The sequence below is a fragment of the Oncorhynchus gorbuscha genome, unplaced genomic scaffold (assembly GCF_021184085.1).
Source record: "Oncorhynchus gorbuscha isolate QuinsamMale2020 ecotype Even-year unplaced genomic scaffold, OgorEven_v1.0 Un_scaffold_797, whole genome shotgun sequence".
Lineage (NCBI taxonomy): Eukaryota > Metazoa > Chordata > Actinopteri > Salmoniformes > Salmonidae > Oncorhynchus > Oncorhynchus gorbuscha.
The window spans coordinates 242,980-257,806 of NW_025745814.1; the positions used below are offsets into that span (position 1 = coordinate 242,980).

Consider the following 14,827-nt stretch of genomic DNA (forward strand, 5'->3'; position numbering starts at 1 on the left):
GGGCCCCACAAGGGTGCGTTCTGAGCCCTCTCCTGTACTCCCTGTTCACCCACGACTGCGTGGCCACCCACGCCTCCAACTCAATCATCAAGTTTGCGGACAACACAACAGTGGTAGGCTTGATTACCAACAACGACGAGACGGCCTACAGGGAGGAGGTGAGGGCCCTCGGAGTGTGGTGTCAGGAAAATAACCTCACACTCAACGTCAACAAAACTAAGGAGATGATTGTGGACTTCAGGAAACAGCAGAGGGAACACCCCCCTATCCACATCGATGGAACAGTAGTGGAGAGGGTAGTAAGTTAAGTTCCTCGGTATACACATCACAGACAAACTGAATTGGTCCACTCACACTGACAGCATCGTGAAGAAGGAGCAGCAGCACCTCTTCAACCTCAGGAGGCTGAAGAAATTTGGCTTGTCACCAAAAGCACTCACAAACTTCTACAGATGCACAATCGAGAGCATCCTGGTGGGCTGTATTACTCCAACTGCCCTCAACCGTAAGGCTCTCCAGAGGGTAAGTGAGGTCTGCACAACGCATCACCGGGGCAAACTACCTGCCCTCCAGGACACCTACACCACCCGATGTTACAGGAAGGCCATAAAGATCATCAAAGGACATCAACCACCCGACCCACTGCCTGTTCACCCCGCTATCATCCAGAAGGCGAGGTCAGTACAGGTGCATCAAAGCTGGGACCGAGAGACTGAAAAACAGCTTCTATCTCAAGGCCATCAGACTGTTAAACAGCCACCACTAACATTGAGTGGCTGCTGCCAACACACTGACACTGACTCAAATCCAGCCACTTAAATAATGGGAATTGATGGGAAATGATGTAAAATATATCACTAGCCACTTTAAACAATGCTACCTAATATAATGTTTACATACCCTACATTATTCATCTCATATGCATACGTATATACTGTACTCTATATCATCCTTATGTAATACATGTATCACTAGCCACTTTAACTATGCCACTTTGTTTACATTACTCACCTCATATGTATATACTGTACTCGATACCATCTACTGTATGCTGCTCTGTACCATCACTCATTCATATATCTTTATGTACATATTCTTTATCCCCTTACACTGTGTATAAGACAGTAGTTTTGGAATTGTTAGTTAGATTACTCGTTGGTTATTACTGCATTGTCGGAACTAGAAGCACAAGCATTTCACTACACTCGCATTAACATCTGCTAACCATGTGTATGTGACAAATTTGATTTGATTTGATTTCTTAGAAGAGAAACCATGGTTACCGTATGCCAACGTCCTCCCCTGTCCGTATGATCCACTCCAGAGCGAGGAGAACCCAGAAACGGTACTGTTCATTCTGCTGCAGGAGATAGTCAGAGGCTTCCTTCAGAGACAGGCTCCTGTTGGCCTGCTGCTGCTCCGGGGGCGGTACAGTCATGTTGGCCTGATGGGGACAACATTAACGTGAGCTGCAGATAAACCACTTATTATAAGAAGGGCGGAGACAGACAGATGGGGGAGGAGACAGAGAGACGGGGGCGGAGACAGACAGAGACAGACAGACGGGGGGCGGAGACAGACAGACGGGGGCGGAGACAGACAGACGGGGGGCGGAGACAGACAGACGGGGCGGAGACAGACAGACGGGGCGACAGACAGACAGACGGGGCGGAGACAGACAGACGGACAGACAGACGGGGGGCGGAGACAGAGACAGACGACAGACAGACGGAGACGGAGACAGACAGACGGGGGGTGGAGGAGACAGACGGGGCGGAGACAGACAGGGGGGGCACAGGCGGGCGGGAGGAGACAGACGGGGGGCGGAGACAGACAGACGGGGCGGAGACAGACAGACGGGGGCGGAGACAGACAGACGGGGGCGGAGACAGACAGACGGGGCAGGGGGCGGAGACAGACAGGAGACAGGGGGCGGAGACAGACAGGCGGTGGGCGGAGACAGACAGAGACAGGCGGGCGGAGACAGACAGACGGACAGGCGGGCGGAGACAGACAGGCGGGGGAGACAGACGGAGACAGACAGACGGGGGGCGGAGACAGACAGGCAGGGGGCGGAGACAGACAGACAGGGGCGGAGACAGACAGACGGGGGACAGGAGACAGACAGACGGGGGGCGGAGACAGACAGACAGGGGGCGGAGACAGGCAGACAGGCGGGCGGAGACAGACAGACAGACAGGGGGCGGAGACAGACAGACGGGGGGCGGAGACAGACAGGCAGACGGGGGGAGACAGACAGGCAGAGACAGACAGGCAGGCGGGCGGAGACAGACAGGCGGGCGGACGGTGGGCGGAGACAGACAGGCGGGCGGAGACGGAGGACAGACAGAGACAGGTGGGCGGAGACAGACAGACGGCGGGCGGAGACAGACAGACAGACAGGCGGGCGGAGACAGACAGGCAGGCGGAGACGGAGAGGCAGACAGGCGGGCGGAGACAGACAGACAGGCAGGGCGGAGACAGACAGGTGACAGGCGGAGACAGACAGGCGGGCGGAGACAGACAGTGGGCGGAGACAGACAGGCAGACAGGCGGGCGGAGACAGACAGGCAGACAGGCGGGCGGAGACAGACAGGCAGACAGGCGGGCGGAGACAGACAGGCGGGCGGAGACAGACAGACGGCGGGCGGAGACAGACAGGCGGGCGGGCGGAGACAGACAGGCAGACAGGCAGACAGACAGGGGGCGGAGACAGACAGGCAGACAGGCGGGCGGAGACAGACAGGCAGACAGGAGGAGACAGACAGGCGGGCGGGCGGGAGGAGACAGACAGGCAGACAGGCGGGCGGGAGGAGACAGACAGGCAGACAGGCGGGCGGAGACAGACAGGCAGACAGGTGGGCGGAGACAGACAATGCAGGTGTAGAAGCACGGTGGCTAGGAAAAACTCCTAGAAAGGCCAGAACCTAGGAAGAGACCTAGAGAGGAACCAGGCTATGAGGGGTGGCCAGTCCTCTTCTGGCTGTACCAGGTGGAGATTATAAACCTAGAGAGGAACCAGGCTCTGAGAGAACCAGGCTCTGAGAGATTATAAACCTAGAGAGGAACCAGGCTCTGAGAGGAGGCCAGTCCTCTTCTAGCTACCGAAAAGTTCTTAAAACGTACCAGCAATATGAGCCAGGTGGTCGTGAAGGTTGAGGAGGAGTTTCAGAATGGTGTCCTTCTCCGTCTTGTCCTGAAATCCAGAAAACATCAAGTCAATATTTTAGTTTCGGTATAACAGACATCTGTCATTACAACATGTAGAGCTAAAACATCTATTTATTCATTTAGATGTACCACAGATAACTAAATGTTCTCCAGGTAAATGCTCATGTGTGGCAGAATAAAATATATTGTTTCATGTAGATGACTATATATAATCTATATATCTTTCAGTCCTTTATGTTACAATACAATCCCTGCCCCTCGTAGGAGGGCCTGTTATCTTTTGGTAGGCCGTCATTATAAATACTTAACTGACTTGTCTAGTTAAATAAAACTGTTAAATTAAATACAAATAAACAATATCACTGTATTTGCTAGTCGGGCCTCAAACAAACGTTTTGGTCAACCAGTCTCTGTGGCAGGTAGATTAATAAATATAATCTACCAGCCACTCAGATTTTCTGCCAAAATTACTACAAAAAAAAAAAAACCCAGGTAAGCTTTAAAGTTCATTAAATATATATTACTAATCAGACGGGCTTAATTTCATGAAATATTTTGTGACTTTACTAAAATATGATGTAACCTGCCCCTTTTTAAAGGGTGGGAGGTTACCGCGGTAACCTCGTGTTATGTTTGTTGCCAGGGAGACAGAGAGTCTGACGAGCAGAAACTCTTGAAACTCAATCTAAGCTTGTGAACAAAACAAAAATGTAAAAACAGACAAGAACCGTGTAGTGGGGAGTGGGGGGACCGTGAAGTGGGAGACCGTGAAGTGGGAGACCGTGAAGTGGGAGGGGGGACCGTGAAGTGGGAGGGGGGACAGTGTAGTGGGAGAGGGGGGACCGTGTAGTGGGAGACCGTGTAGTGGGAGAGGGGGGACCGTGTAGTGGGAGGGGGGGGGACCGTGTAGTGGGAGGGGGACCGTGTAGTGGGATGGGGGGACCGTGTAGTGGGGAGTGAGGGGGACCGTGTAGTGGGATGGGGGGACCGTGTAGTGGGATGGGGGGACCGTGTAGTGGGGAGTGAGGGGGACCGTGTAGTGGGGAGTGAGGGGGACCGTGTAGTGGGGAGTGAGGGGGACTGTGTAGTGGGGAGTGGGGGGACCGTGTAGTGGGGAGTGGGGGGACCGTGTAGTGGGGAGTGGGGGGACCGTGTAGTGGGGAGTGGGAGGGACCGTGTAGTGGGGAGTGGGGGGACCGTGTAGTGGGATGGGGGGGACCGTGTAGTGGGATGGGGGACCGTGTAGTGGGATGGGGGGACCGTGAAGTGGGAGGGGGACCGTGAAGTGGGAGACCGTGAAGTGGGAGGGGGACCGTGAAGTGGGAGGGGGACCGTGAAGTGGGAGGGGGGGACCGTGAAGTGGGAGGGGGGGACCGTGAAGTGCACCGTTTTGTAAGGGCCCAGAATGCAGTGGGCGGTCTGCAGATGTTCATGTTCGGCCCTGATTGCTAGACTGCGACACAAACTCGGCCTTTAGACTAGGGCCAAAATTATAAGAAAATATACTTACATAAGAACTGTCAAACTCGCTGCCAAACGGGTGGTTCTTAACTGAGGAAAGAACAAAAATACAGACATTATCATCCAACCACGCCCCTTTCATCCAACCACGCCCCCTTCATCAAACCACGCCCCTTTCATCCAACATTTGAAACACAGGGGACAATAATGACAGACAGTAAATGAATACATCACAGAAATATGGTCTTTCATAACCTGGCGTCGTTAACCTGGCGTAGGCCGTCATTGTAAATAAGAATTTGTTCTTAACTGGCTTGCCTAGTTAAATTAAGGTTAAATAAAACATAAAGAGTGAGGGTTGAGGAGAGAGAGAAGAGCAGACATCACAGTGAGGGTCGAGGAGAGAGAAGAGCAGACATCACAGTGAGGGTTGAGGAGAGAGCAGACATCACAGTGAGGGTTGAGGAGAGAGAGAAGAGCAGACATCACAGTGAGGGTTGAGGACAGAGAGAAGAGCAGACATCACAGTGAGGGTTGAGGACAGAGAGAAGAGCAGACATCACAGTGAGGGTTGAGGAGAGAGAGAAGAGCAGACATCACAGTGAGGGTTGAGGAGAGAGAGAAGAGCAGACATCACAGTGAGGGTTGAGGAGAGAGAGAGAAGAGCAGACATCACAGTGAGGGTTGAGGAGAGAGAGAGAAGAGCAGACATCACAGTGAGGGTTGAGGAGAGAGAGGAGAGCAGACATCACAGTGAGGGTTGAGGAGAGAGAGAGAGAGAGAGAGAGAGAGAGAGAGAGAGAGAGAGAGAGAGAAGAGCAGACATCACAGTGAGGGTTGAGGACAGAGAGAAGAGCAGACATCACAGTGAGGGTTGAGGACAGAGAGAAGAGCAGACATCACAGTGAGGGTTGAGGAGAGAGAGAAGAGCAGACATCACAGTGAGGGTTGAGGAGAGAGAGAAGAGCAGACATCACAGTGAGGGTTGAGGGGGGAGCAGACTGTTGTGTCACACGTGAGTCACTGTCTGAACACGAGGCTGGATGCAGACCAACATTAGCAGGGCTGTGGTGAACTAGTGAGTGTGAGCATTGTACACACACACACACACACACACACACACACACACACACACACACACACACACACACACACACACACACACACACACACACACACACACACACACACACACACACACACACACACACACACACACACACACACACACACACACACACACACACACACGTATCATTGATTAAAGTAGCGGGTGTTACATTAACACAGTCTACGATTAACACATTAACAACGCTACAGACGGTAGCCAATGGGGTCTGTCCATAACGGCCCTCTATTCCCTACGTAGTGCACTACTTGGAGAACAGGGCCCTACATGACTCAGACCAAATTCATATGATTCATGCATGAGTTCGACCAATTTAATTCCAAATGGGGTCAACTGAGAGCTCTGGGCGTCTGCAGTTCAAACACCATTTCGCAATGTGCATTGTTTTATATATATTTGCTGGGCAGTGCCCTTCACTCTGTGGATGATTTGCATGATTTACAATACAGTCATCAGCCGACTACCAGCAGCAGCCTGACTCGGTCTGCTGAAGTGAAGAGCTTCTAGTTATCAGCCTAGCTAGTGTCTAATCCGACAGGGACAGAGGGAGCTGGAGGAACCTAGCTAGTGTCTCATCCGACAGGGACAGAGGGAGCTGGAGGAACCTAGCTAGTGTCTCATCCGACAGGGACAGAGGGAGCTGGAGGAACCTAGCTAGTGTCTCATCCGACAGGGACAGAGGGAGCTGGAGGAACCTAGCTAGTGTCTCATCCGACAGGGACAGAGGGAGCTGGAGGAACCTAGCTAGTGTCTCATCCAACAGGGACAGAGGGAGCTGGAGGAACCTAGCTAGTGTCTAATCCGACAGGGACAGAGGGAGCTGGAGGAACCTAGCTAGTGTCTAATCCAACAGGGAGCTGGAGGAACCTAGCTAGTGTCTAATCCGACAGGGACAGAGGGAGCTGGAGGAACCTAGCTAGTGTCTAATCCAACAGGAACAGGAGCTGGAGGAACCTAGCTAGTGTCTAATCCAACAGGGACAGGAGCTGGAGGAACCTAGCTAGTGTCTAATCCAACAGGGACAGGAGCTGGAGGAACCTAGCTAGTGTCTAATCCGACAGGGACAGAGGGAGCTGGAGGAACCTAGCTAGTGTCTCATCCAACAGGGACAGAGGGAGCTGGAGGAACCTAGCTAGTGTCTAATCCAACAGGGACAGGAGCTGGAGGAACCTAGCTAGTGTCTAATCCGACAGGGACAGAGGGAGCTGGAGGAACCTAGCTAGTGTCTAATCCAACAGGGAGCTGGAGGAACCTAGCTAGTGTCTACCGCCTGCTGCACCTACTAACAGAGCAGTAAGTGTTGTTGGGGTGTGTGTGTCCTAGACAGGGGAAATCACTGGTCTCTCTGTACTTCCTGCTCTGCTCCCCATCTGCATCTCAAATGTACATTTTACAAACATTTGAGTCATTTAACAGACGCTCTTATCCAGAGAGACTTACAGTAGGGTGTCATTTAGCTGATTCTCTTATCCAGAGAGACTTACAGTAGGGAGTCATTTAGCAGACGCTCTTATACAGAGAGACTTACAGTAGAGAGTAATTTAACTGCTTCTCTTATCCAGAGAGACTTACAGTAGGGAGTCATTTAGCAGACGCTCTTATACAGAGAGACTTACAGTAGAGAGTCATTTAACTGATTCTCTTATCCAGAGAGACTTACAGTAGGGAGTCATTTAACTGATTCTCTTATCCAGAGAGACTTACAAGAGCAATTAGGGTTAAGTGACTTGCTCAAGGGCACCGACAGATTTTTACACCTAGTTGGCTTGGGGATTCGAACCAGCCCCCCCCGGCCTGCCCCAGTCTCCCCTCCCCCTGCCTGCCCCAGTCTCCCCTCCCCCTGCCTGCCCCAGTCTCCCCTCCCCCCGGCCTGCCCCAGTCTCCCCGCCCCCGGCCTGCCCCAGTCTCCCCGCCCCCGGCCTGCCCCAGTCTCCCCGCCCCCGGCCTGCCCCAGTCTCCCGGCCTGCCCCAGTCTCCCCACCCCCCGGCCTGCCCCAGTCTCCCGCCCCAGTCTCCCCGCCCCCGGCCTGCCCCAGTCTCCCCGCCCCGCCCCAGTCTCCCGCCCCCACCGGCCAGCCCCAGTCTCCCCTCCCCTCTATACAGAGAGCTGGTAGTGAAAGGTTTAATTATAATGAATGAAAACCTGTAGGCACAAATTTGTCTAAAATACACAATGGTTGGGGGTACATATATATATGTACTGAGAAACTAACTGCACTGTAAAATGCTGCTGAATGGGATCATTGAATATTTCATGTGTTTTGTGGCTAGGACAGCACTCACTGGTGTAGTTGTGAGGTTGCATAAGAGTGTAGCTGCAGTGTCCAGACAGGCATAGGGCATCTTACAAGCTGGTTTGGCTAATGCCAGTCATTTGCTTAGGTCTATAGGTTGAATAGCTCACTGTAAATACTACAGTATGTGTATTAAAAAGGCTTTAATCGAGTCATTTCTATGAGCATACTCTGAAACACACACAGTGGGGTTGAATGGGCCGACAGTGGGCCGACCCGACAGTGGGCCGACAGTGGGCCGACCCGACAGTGGGCCGACAGTGGGCCGACAGTGGGCCGACAGTGGGCCGACAGTGGGCCGACCCGACAGTGGGCCGACCCGACAGTGGGCCGACCCGACAGTGGGCCGACCCGACAGTGGGCCGACCCGACAGTGGGCCGATAGTTCGCTACGGAAGCCAACAGATGGAGGTAGCTGTCTATGCTGACGTGCTAAAATGTCTGCTGTGCCCTCCATAAAGAAGAAGTGTCCCTCTATGTAGAATGATGATGTAGGACTTCCTGTCTCTGAAGGTGTGAATGGCTAAGGGGGGGGCGATGACACAACAACTGCTAGGCCCGCAGTACTTCTTTACATACCAAATGAGTCCTGTGAAATCATTGTTTTTTTTTAGGCCTAAACGTTTAGGTTCCCTGCAGCGATTTTCTGCTAAGAGTCAAATAACTGATTTTGATGTAAGACAACGAGTGACTCTGTGCAGAATAAAAATTTAAAAAAAACATAATGTACTGTGTAGTGTTATCTATGGGAATTCATTTCTGGAGTGTATATCTTCTTATTGTTTCCTCGCTGAATTTAAAAAATGTATCAATTTCAAAATATGTGTGTAGCAATTAAAAACTTCAGTTAGATTGTTTTCACATTACAATGTCCACAAGGCAAAAAAAAGTCTGGCCATCCGACGTATAAAGCAGTATCTAGGCAGTTAGTCACTAATAATCCTATGTATAAAGCAGTATCTAGACAGCCAGGCACTAATAATCCTATGTATAAAGCAGTATCTAGACAGCCAGTCACTAATAATCCTATGTATAAAGCAGTATCTAGACAGCCAGGCACTAATAATCCTATGTATAAAGCAGTATCTAGACAGCCAGTCACTAATAATCCTATGTATAAAGCAGTATCTAGACAGTTAGTCACTAATAATCCTATGTATAAAGCAGTATCTAGACAGCCAGTCACTAATAATCCTATGTATAAAGCAGTATCTAGACAGCCAGTCACTAATAATCCTATGTATAAAGCAGTATCTAGACAGCCAGTCACTAATAATCCTATGTATAAAGCAGTATCTAGACAGTCAGTCACTAATAATCCTATGTATAAAGCAGTATCTAGACAGTTAGTCACTAATAACCCTATGTATAAAGCAGTATCTAGGCAGTTAGTCACTAATAATCCTATGTATAAAGCAGTATCTAGACAGTTAGTCACTAATAATCCTATGTATAAAGCAGTATCTAGACAGTTAGTCACTAATAATCCTATGTATAAAGCAGTATCTAGACATCCAGTCACTAATAATCCTATGTATAAAGCAGTATCTAGGCAGTTAGTCACTAATAATCCTATGTATAAAGCAGTATCTAGACAGTTAGTCACTAATAACCCTATGTATAAAGCAGTATCTAGGCAGTTAGTCACTAATAACCCTATGTATAAAGCAGTATCTAGACAGTTAGTCACTAATAATCCTATGTATAAAGCAGTATCTAGACAGCCAGTCACTAATAATCCTATGTATAAAGCAGTATCTAGACAGCCAGTCACTAATAATCCTATGTATAAAGCAGTATCTAGACAGTTAGTCACTAATAATCCTATGTATAAAGCAGTATCTAGACAGCCAGTCACTAATAATCCTATGTATAAAGCAGTATCTAGACAGCCAGTCACTAATAACCCTATGTATAAAGCAGTATCTAGACAGCCAGTCACTAATAATCCTATGTATAAAGCAGTATCTAGACAGTTAGTCACTAATAATCCTATGTATAAAGCAGTATCTAGACAGTCAGGCACTAATAATCCTATGTATAAAGCAGTATCTAGACAGTTAGTCACTAATAACCCTATGTATAAAGCAGTATCTAGACAGTTAGTCACTAATAACCCTATGTATAAAGCAGTATCTAGACAGTCACTAATAATCCTATGTATAAAGCAGTATCTAGACAGCCAGTCACTAATAATCCTATGTATAAAGCAGTATCTAGACAGCCAGTCACTAATAATCCTATGTATAAAGCAGTATCTAGACAGCCAGTCACTAATAATCCTATGTATAAAGCAGTATCTAGACAGTTAGTCACTAATAATCCTATGTATAAAGCAGTATCTAGACAGTTAGTCACTAATAATCCTATGTATAAAGCAGTATCTAGACAGCCAGTCACTAATAATCCTATGTATAAAGCAGTATCTAGACAGTTAGTCACTAATAATCCTATGTATAAAGCAGTATCTAGACAGCCAGTCACTAATAATCCTATGTATAAAGCACTAGACAGCCAGTCACTAATAATCCTATGTATAAAGCAGTATCTAGACAGCCAGTCACTAATAATCCTATGTATAAAGCAGTATCTAGACAGTTAGTCACTAATAATCCTATGTATAAAGCAGTATCTAGACAGTTAGTCACTAATAATCCTATGTATAAAGCAGTATCTAGACAGTCAGGCACTAATAATCCTATGTATAAAGCAGTATCTAGACAGTTAGTCACTAATAACCCTATGTATAAAGCAGTATCTAGACAGTTAGTCACTAATAATCCTATGTATAAAGCAGTATCTAGACAGCCAGTCACTAATAATCCTATGTATAAAGCAGTATCTAGACAGCCAGTCACTAATAATCCTATGTATAAAGCAGTATCTAGACAGTTAGTCACTAATAATCCTATGTATAAAGCAGTATCTAGACAGCCAGTCACTAATAATCCTATGTATAAAGCAGTATCTAGACAGCCAGTCACTAATAACCCTATGTATAAAGCAGTATCTAGACAGCCAGTCACTAATAATCCTATGTATAAAGTATCTAGACAGTTAGTCACTAATAATCCTATGTATAAAGCAGTATCTAGACAGTCAGGCACTAATAATCCTATGTATAAAGCAGTATCTAGACAGTTAGTCACTAATAACCCTATGTATAAAGCAGTATCTAGACAGTTAACTAATAACCCTATGTATAAAGCAGTATCTAGACAGTCACTAATAATCCTATGTATAAAGCAGTATCTAGACAGCCAGTCACTAATAATCCTATGTATAAAGCAGTATCTAGACAGCCAGTCACTAATAATCCTATGTATAAAGCAGTATCTAGACAGCCAGTCACTAATAATCCTATGTATAAAGCAGTATCTAGACAGTTAGTCACTAATAATCCTATGTATAAAGCAGTATCTAGACAGTTAGTCACTAATAATCCTATGTATAAAGCAGTATCTAGACAGTCAGGCACTAATAATCCTATGTATAAAGCAGTATCTAGACAGTTAGTCACTAATAATCCTATGTATAAAGCAGTATCTAGACAGTTAGTCACTAATAATCCTATGTATAAAGCAGTATCTAGACAGCCAGTCACTAATAATCCTATGTATAAAGCAGTATCTAGACAGCCAGTCACTAATAATCCTATGTATACAGCAGTATCTAGACAGTCAGTCAAAATACCTGGGCTGGTTATCAATCAGTTTTAAATATTGATATTATACTGCAATTTGGAAGCAAACTGAAGCTTTAAATAAATGCTACAATTGAACAGTAAACCTAACCACAGAATGATGGATTGAGAGACAAAACACTACTAGCTAGCTTATGTTTAGGAAGTTACAGTTTACTAGGCTGGATACTCACCGACAACATCGACCTCAGAGGCTCCAGACCCCCTCATCCGGAGATACATGAGGCCGAGCAGGAGGAAGAACAGGCAGGCGGCCATGAGCAGGAACATGGACAGGTAGTGGGCACTGAACCCCCAACCACCGGTGGACGACCCCACCTCCTCCCGCTTGAATTGCTGGAGCAGCTCATCCTCCGGTACCGTGTGCTTCTGCTTGAGACTCGACTGGCTGTAGGCATGGTTGGGACCGCTATGATTTGAATGGTTGGGTCGGTAAGTAGCGGATAGACTGTTGTAGTTGGAGAAACGCGGTCTCAGGCCGATGCTGAATCGGCTGCTGCTGCTGGTGGCGCCATCCCCGCTGTCGATGTGGTTTTTGTTGTAGGCGGAGGACGGGGAATTGTTGCCGCTGCTTTCCCCGGGGTTGCCGCGGTCGCTCTCCCCCATCACAGCCGACACGTAGATGGTCCCCCTGGGGCAATGGCGTCGCAGCAAGCTCCCGCTCAGGGACGATTCGCCGGGGCCTCGTTTCTTTCCCTCTTCCTCCTCCTCTTCCTCCTCCCCCCGGCCTCCCATCATGTCTAGTCGACTCCTACTAGCGCCAGGCGTGTCGTTTGGCCTGATTGCCATGCCGCCAGTCGTTTCCTGTCCGTTCTCTGACCCCGGGGCACTTCTGTAGGGAGACGGCTTGGAGGAGTGACTCCGTCTGGAGTAGTGTTGCTGTAAGCGCCGGTCTCGTTGACGGTCCTGCCCAGATGTTATCCCCCCTTCTTCCTCTTCCTCCGAATCTGAGTAATCACCGACTTTCTTACTACTGGCGCTTCAGTGAGTAAGACGCCCTGTTCCCGTTCAGAGACCGACTGTCTCTCTCCGTCTCCCCTTGAAAATCGTCGTCTTCTTCGGGCTCTTCGTCGTAACCCTTCACTTCCGCGGCCCGCGAGACCTCGAGGCTCGATTTTCCCCGGTCCTCCCAACCGAGAGAACCGGGTCCGCTTCTCCTCCCCTCCAGCAGCCCGGCGGGAGAGGAGTTGTTACTGCTGGTACTCACAGCGACTCCCAGGCTCTTCCGAGTGGCGGTAGCAGTTCCCGTTGTAGGCCTGATCTGTTGTTGTTGATACGCGGGACCTCGGTCTCTCCTACCGCCGTGGTTCGCTCCTCGTTTTTTCCTCGGGTCCTCGGCGTCCGATTCGTCCGAACTAAAACCCAATACGAACTTCCCAGCTCCACCGGTTCGCTTTTCGTTCAGGACCGGTCGACCACCGGGGCTCCGGGGCGTGACGTCACGGCTAGCTGGCCTGGCTCCGCATCCCGAAGCTCCCGCCGCCGTGTAGCTGCCGTTACCACCGCTACTACTGCTACTGCTGTTGTTGTTGTTGTTGATGATAGTGCCGCTGTTTCGGTTTTTCCCCGCTCTGGTTCCTCCTTTCTGTTGTTGTTCCTCGCGTAGTTTCTTTAGTTTTTTCAAATAAACCGGTCTCGTATTCTCGGAGACCGGGCCTGGAGTGAATCCAAAGCTCTTTAACTCAGAGAAAAGCTCATCGTCCGTTAGCTGCGCCGTCGCCATCTTTACTCGGAGGAAGGGAAGAAAAAAAAACTCAAAGCTGGAACGGAAGTGACGAACTAATAGTTTTAAAAAAAACTCAAAGCTGGAACGGAAGTGACGAACTAATAGTAAAAAAAATAAATCTAAATAAAACCGTATCCTGAGTCAGTCAGCTGTCTACAGGCAGGGGGCAGGCGTCTCAATGACCTGCTATAAGAACAGTCCCGTATAAATAGTAGGTTATATCTAGTGTCTTGACAGAGTTGTAAAAATGCGTCGTTTTATAAACATATTGTTTTTATGTGAATATTGATTTTGGGAGTTTTACCTCGTATTGAAGAGGCTAAACGTTGATCCAATCAACATTTACATTTAAGTCATTTAGCAGACGCTCTTATCCAGAGCGACTTACAAATTGGTGCATTCACCTTATGACCTTATGACATCCAGTGGAACAGTCACTTTACAATAGTCAAATACATGGTTGGTGATTTTCCGCATCGAGCTACTGTAGATTCGATGTTTGTTTAGTCACGTACTCGGGGTCGCAGATGTAGTTTCAGTGTACAGTGAAATACTTAAGCGCCCGAGCTCCAACGGCGCATAATTCCTGTAATAGTCTATAGAGCATGGCGGGCGCTTGTAACGCCAGGGTAGTGGGTTCGATCCCCGGGACCACCCATACGTAGAATGTATGCACACATGACTGTAAGTCGCTTTGGATAAAAGCGTCTGCTAAATGGCATATATTATTATTATATGGTAAAAGGCCTAGTACATTTTTTATTGATTTATTTTTGTATTTCACATTTTATTTAACCAGGTAGGCTAGCTGAGAACAAGTTCTCATTTACAATTGCGACCTGGCCAAGATAAAGCAAAGCAGTGCGACACGAACAACAACACAGTTACACATGGAATAAACAAACATACAGTCAATAATACAGTAGAAAAACTCTATATATAATGTGTGCATACATGCTGTTTGAGACTGTCTTGTCACCTTGCATACTGTAGGCATGTACTGTCGCCTTTAGACCAGATGAGAGTGTGATTATGTGTGGAATGGGGTTGTAGGAAAGGCAGTCTACATTCATTGGAAGTTCCCAAATAAGAAGTTCATTATTAATACAGGTTATAGGTCTACTGGTTTGAAACATTCTATTGTAGGAGTTTTTTTATGGAAAAAAATGTATATATCTTTTTTTTATGTAACCTTCATAGGGAAGTCATTAATTAATGAAAAAATATAATAAAAAATAATGGGGAAAAAAACATGTTATACTCAGTGTAGCCTATGGCATTTGTTCTTCCGTAATCTAGTGATATTGATTTGATATATTTAATCATGAATAACACCAATTGTC

At 47.9% G+C, this 14,827-nt stretch overlaps 1 pseudogene; it reads right to left on the reverse strand.

Moving 5' to 3' along the window:
- Positions 1–13,504, reverse strand: part of LOC124020276 — a 29,991-nt pseudogene extending 16,487 nt beyond the window's left edge.
- Positions 13,505–14,827: the final 1,323 nt, after the last annotated feature.